The sequence below is a fragment of the Peromyscus leucopus genome, unplaced genomic scaffold (assembly GCF_004664715.2).
Source record: "Peromyscus leucopus breed LL Stock unplaced genomic scaffold, UCI_PerLeu_2.1 scaffold_381, whole genome shotgun sequence".
NCBI lineage: Eukaryota > Metazoa > Chordata > Mammalia > Rodentia > Cricetidae > Peromyscus > Peromyscus leucopus.
The window spans coordinates 19,562-25,554 of NW_023505268.1; the positions used below are offsets into that span (position 1 = coordinate 19,562).

Genomic DNA, 5,993 nt, shown 5'->3' on the forward strand with positions numbered 1-5,993 from the left:
ATCTTTGATACACCGGTTGTCAACTTCATATTATGTATTTCTGTTTGTGCTACATTATGATTTTCCAATACTCTACTACAAAGAATTATAATTTACTATTTTGTTTATGTGTTAAAGAATCTACTTTAAGAATATTTCAAAAGTACTTGAAGTAAAATATATTTTATTTCTGAAACTACAAAGCATAATAAATCTTTTAATCTTTGTAGTTATTTACATTCTCTGTGTCTTTATTTTCCAAAATTAATTCCAGGGTCAAAATAATGTCACATACAAACACACACACACACACACACACACACACACACACACACACACACACAATTTTGCTCCTTATATTTCAAACAATACATGATATATGACTTTGTGGCCATGTTATTGGGATAACATGACCCCTCTTCCAGTTACTTACTAGTTCTCTTAATGTTATCTACATAGAATGATTTTCTATTGAATTCAGCCATTTTAGTTAATTTCTCTATAATGACATTGATGTGTTGGCCTTATCTCATTTTCAACACACTGACACACTGCACACTTTAATCAGTAATATTTCAATACATTTTCATCTCTTGTTTTTCTCAAATGCAGCATCAATTTTTATCATACACTCATTCCTAAATTAATGCTCACTACTGTAGTCATATTTCTAGACTCCTTTACTCTTGGATTTTACTTTTTCTCACTATTGATTTTTCTTTCAATAACTTGTTATGGATATTTATCTACTTCAGTTTTTAACTGCTTGGTTTCTAAAGTATAGAGTTGTTGCCTTAAAATTCCACTTGTAATTTCATAAAATATTTTGGGGATATGTTTTCATCCTATATTTTGTGTCACTTTAAAAGAAAACCTATTTTTTTATTCCATTCACAGTGAACTAGAACTTTGTGTTTATTGTTTCATCCTTTCATTCATTAGATAGTAACTTACACTGATGACAAAACTGCTTAAGAGATGGTTTTTTCCACTGCTGGTTGCATAGGGCACAGTCTGTCAACACAGGGAAGCGTGGTGAATGGCTCTGCTCAGTCTGTGGTGGAGGGAGTTTGTGTTACAACAACTTGTTCATATTTTGGCAGACCAGAAAGCAGACAAGCAGTTTGGATTGGCTGAACTCAACTTTCCTAAATTCTATAGTGGTCATTTTTTTTTAACATGTGAACAACCACAAGAACTCAAGTAGGAAGAGAAAACACATCTCTCACTGACCACACACGACAGGGCTAGAATGCAAGGACATGTTGTATGAGTATTTTATGAACCAATTAGAGAGGAGTATTTCCTTATACATTAGCAGTATCCAAGAAGAGAGACTGATAAGACATGGTCCTCTTAAAATCTGGCCTTAGAAAACTTCTCCCGGTGGGTTCTGAGGTAACACCACCACGCACATCCTGTCTTTTGAAATGGGACTGCTTTGAGTACTGCTTTGAGTTTTCATTATTTCCCTCAGCTTTCCCCAAATTCTTATTTCATGCTACAGACTTTGAGCTTGTTTCAGCAAAAATAGAAGCAAGAGACTGGGAAAACATACTCTCAACATTTTTACCTCTTCTATTTCACCATGCAGAAGGTTCGTGTTCTCCGTGTGTTGTTCTCTCACTCTAGACACAGTCATGTGTCCTCTACGTTCCAGTTTTCAAGAATGAGCTGTGATTGACATGAGACTGCCCTGTTCCTTGCTCTGATTCCAGTAACAGCAATTTCTTTCCTTTCATAAGGATATTGTTTTTAGTTTTCACTGTTTTCTTTCATTACACTGGAGAAAATACTGGATAAAAGTACATTTAAAAGTGAGCTGCAGTGACTCCACCCAGGCAAACTGGCTGCGCACTTTCTGTTCAGGTCTCCTCCATGCTTGAGGGTCCTAAATTCTCAGGAGGAATAGTGGGGCTCAGATACATCAGTGTCATAAAGACGGCATGCCAGAAACAAAAATGAGGCAGGAAATGCAGAAAATTGTGTTCTGATGAAGCCCTGATGATGAGTCCTGAAAGGACATGCTGGCAGGCTCCTAGCAAACGCCATGGGCTTCCCTTTGCTGTCTCTGTAACTACCTCAATCAGGTTCTTTGCAATCAAGCATCCTTTGATCACCTGCTCTGATGTGCCAAAAGCAAAGAGGCCTCATTGTGTTTTGATTCACCGGCAGGCATTCTCTGCGTTAAACAGAAGTTTCGGGAAGATGTATTCTCAGTCAGTGGCATAAACAACAGCAGCAGGGAGAAGGCTTAGGCAAGTATTGCAGTGAGAGAGACCCAAGGCTTGGTCTTGAAATCACCTTAACTATCATATTCAAATGTTACCTTCTATAAAAGTTTGGGAACGCATGCCTCTTCTCAGAAGTTCTCCCGAATGACAGGTTGAAACAAGTGTTTCTCTAAGAGTATTGTTTGAAAATATTTTCACCACTCAACTGCCAGCACAACAAGTCAGGCTTCCGGCAGACCCCCGGCTTGGGGTGCCCACCCTCCCCAAGTCTTCTGGCTTCAGACTTTGCCTTCTCACCCCCACCAGGTAGGGGTGATGGGTCAGGAGGGCTGGAGCTGGCTGGGTGAACCCTTGGACCTGTCTAAGCTTTCAAGGGCCTCCAGGTGAGCCTGGAATCATGCCAGAGATGTTAGGCTCAGAGATGTTAGGGTTATCCCCTTGTCTCCTGTCACAAGAGTTCTGTGGAGGTATGGCATACTGTGGACCTCAGGTTGGACTAGGTCTAATGCTACAAGTTGACCTGGATACTCTGCAGCCCGAGGGCCAGGCAGGAACAGGATTGGAGAGCAACTCAGAGGGGACCTTTCCTGGGCCCTGCACTGTCAGCTCCAGTGACATGAAGTTGGAGGTGAAACCAAGTCCCCAGGAGTCCCAGGACATGACAGCCACACAAAGGAACTAGAACAGTTTGCAAAGCTGTTGAAGCAGAAGAGGACCACCTAAGGGTATGCTCAAGCCGACGTGGGTCTCACCCTGGGTGGTTCTCTTTGGAAAGGTGTTCAGCCAGACCACCATTTGCCGTTTTGAGGTCCTGCAGCTCAGCTTCTAAAACATGTGTAAGCTGCGGCCTCTGCTGGAGAACTGGGTAGAGGAAGCAGACAACGATGAGAAACTTCAGGAGATATGCAAAGCAGAGATTCTGGTTCAGGCCAGCAAGAGAAAGTGGATGAGCATTGAGGATATGTGAGGGGAACCAAGAGACGTGTTTCTGCAGTACCAGATGCCCAACCTGTGGCAGATCAGCATCATTGCAAACCAGCTGATGATGTGGAGAAGCATGTGGTCTGAATGTGGTTCTGTAATGGGTGCCAGAAGGGCAAACCATCAAGCATCAACCATTCCCAATGAGAAGAGTATGAGGCAGCTGTGTCTCCTTCCCCAGGGGTGGGGGGGGCTGTATCCTTTCCTTGAGCTTCCAGGACCCCATTTTGGTACCCCAGGCTATGGGTGAGGCAAAGGAAAGAAGGTAGATGAAGAGAACCTGGAGTCACCACAGCTTCGGGATTGTAAGGAACATGTAAGGCCTAGGGTGAACAGCCCTGGTCAAGAGTGATAAGCAACAGAATGATGTAAGTAAACCACAAATGGAAGAGTGATAAGCTATAAGCTATGTGTGGAAGTAGGGATAAGACTTGAAACCTAGCCAGAAAAGAATATAAAAGATGAAGCCTCAGACCCAACCAACAGAGCTCGTTAGGCCCTTGTGTGAGACGACTCTCCTCCGCCAGAGACATGAGATCCTGTCCCCAGTGCAGACATGGCTGACCTGAGGAAGGCTGACCCAAGATCCAGAGGAACAGATGTGGTGAGTCCAGACCTGTATACCTGGAGAGGTACTCCTGCTTCCATTTGGAAGACAGGATGAATAGTGCTTGTAATCTTACTGTGTGAATAAATGAGTGTTATACCAAGTCTGAATCAAGAGTGATTATTCCTCCCCCATAACCGGGGTATGTGCTCGCTACAGGGATGAAGAGAACCTGGAGCCACCACAGCTTCGGGGTTAAGTTCATTTACTGAGGAGGGATGGAAGCCCAAAAAGCGTTGGGGTGACAGGGGAGATGAAGTTCAGTGATGCTGTTGATCTTGAGCCCATCACTCGTCATTTTGTTCTTAAATAAAGAAATCTGGGACACATTTTTTTTTAAAAAAAAATAAAATTTAGTTATTTTATTTCCTTTTTCTGAGACATGTATAACTGTATAACTGTTCCTTGGAGCTGTCAATAAGAGATGAACATAATTAACACATTAAGCTAATAAAATACTTGCCAAAGGCAAATAAGCTACTTTGGTTTGCTCAGATGATCTTATCACAGGAAAATGCATGGTTTCTGTTAAGTTCTCAGAAAAACTGAAATTGGTTTTGAACTCTTAGTACTCTATGAAAGTGAGGGAGGGTTTTGAGAGTTGGGTATCACATATCTCCTTAGCTGATGATTTCTGAGGTACTACAATGCTAGCCCTGCCAACTTAGATAAAATAAATAAACAGACTAGAAGAAAGTATCACAGTAGAGAAAGGATTAGGGAACTATGCAAGGCCTACCTCAGAAGCACAAAATCATAACAAATTGTGTTTGTAAGTTTAAATGTAAAAAATAGCAGTTTGCCTCAGAGTTTAATAAGCCTTGCTGCATACATCTTCTTCAGTAAAAGATAGTTCCAAGAGAAACTTTAGCTTTTAGATTCTCATGCTAGAGTGATCCTTGGTATCATAACCAGACCATCAAAATAATATGTCAGCCACACATTCATGCAAGACACCATATTAGCTGTAACTTAGCTGCTGGAGGCTTACCACTTACCTCAACAGAATGTATTTCTTTGACTCAAAAATCTTACATTTCTTTAGCCTGCCTTATCCTTTCTCCAGCCACCTCAATGATTAAAAATGAGATCCAAACTTGTCATTCAAGGCTCTACAACCTAGCTTAGACCTATAACTTCAACCACATTCCTTCCTCAATTCAGTCCAACTAAACAAATATCCATAGGTGCTTTCTATCTGGCACATTCATTTTGGAAAAAAATCTAAGTAAGTGTCCTCTGGATGTGAGACCAATGTACAGCAGTGGTGGTTATTTATAGAAGACCTGCTTAGGATGGAACCCTTTGTTGGGGTTTTTACTCTTTTGTTCATTTGAGGAACTCACTACCCAGCTCCCAAAGAAATTCACACACGGAGGCTTATTACTTATGAACACCCGGCCTTATCTTGGCTTAGTTTCTAGCCAGCTTTTCTTAACTTTAAATTATCCCATCTGCCTTTTGCCTCTGGGCTTTCCCTTTTCTATTTCTGTATACCCTTCTTTGTTTCTTATTCCATGGCTTGCTGTGTAGCTGGGTGGCTGGCCCCTGGAGTTCTCCTCCTTCTCCAGCTCCTAGATCTCCTTTTTGCAGATTTCTCCCACTATATATTCTCTCTGCCTGCCAGCCCCACCTATCCTTTCTCCTGCCTTGCTATTGACTGTTCAGTTCTTTATTAGACCATCAGGTGTTTTAGATAGGCACAGTAACACAGATTCACAGAGTTAAACAAATGCAACATAAACAAAAGTAACACACCTTAAAATCATATTCTACAGCAACCCTTCATCATTCCATCATGGGTAGGGAGGGCTTGTTAGGCCCCACCTCCCTGGGAGCCAAAGGCAATTAATGGCTACTGGGGAATGAGAATTATTTTCTCCCATGGTATAACCACTGTTGAGTTGCCCATGTTCCAGTAAACAGCCATTCACTTATGCTCATGTGGGCAACCTTAATTAAATTCAGTGGATCACACACGAAGAAAGACATTATTATAGCAAGAGAGGAATCATTGGACAGCAGAAGGAGGGATAATGGAAGGGTGAAAATGATCAAAAAACATTTTATACATATATGAAATTGTCAGGGGATGATTTTTAAATTTAAAGAAAATATAGGTTAAAGTGATCAAATAAAATGCTATCTTAACCTAAAAGATGCAAAGAGCCTCTTATCCAAGGAAGGAGATC

General features: G+C 41.3%; 1 pseudogene; it reads left to right on the plus strand.

Moving 5' to 3' along the window:
• Positions 1 to 1,567: 1,567 nt before the first annotated feature.
• On the plus strand, positions 1,568 to 3,539 carry LOC114697840 (annotated as a pseudogene).
• The last annotated feature ends 2,454 nt before the right edge of the window (positions 3,540 to 5,993 follow it).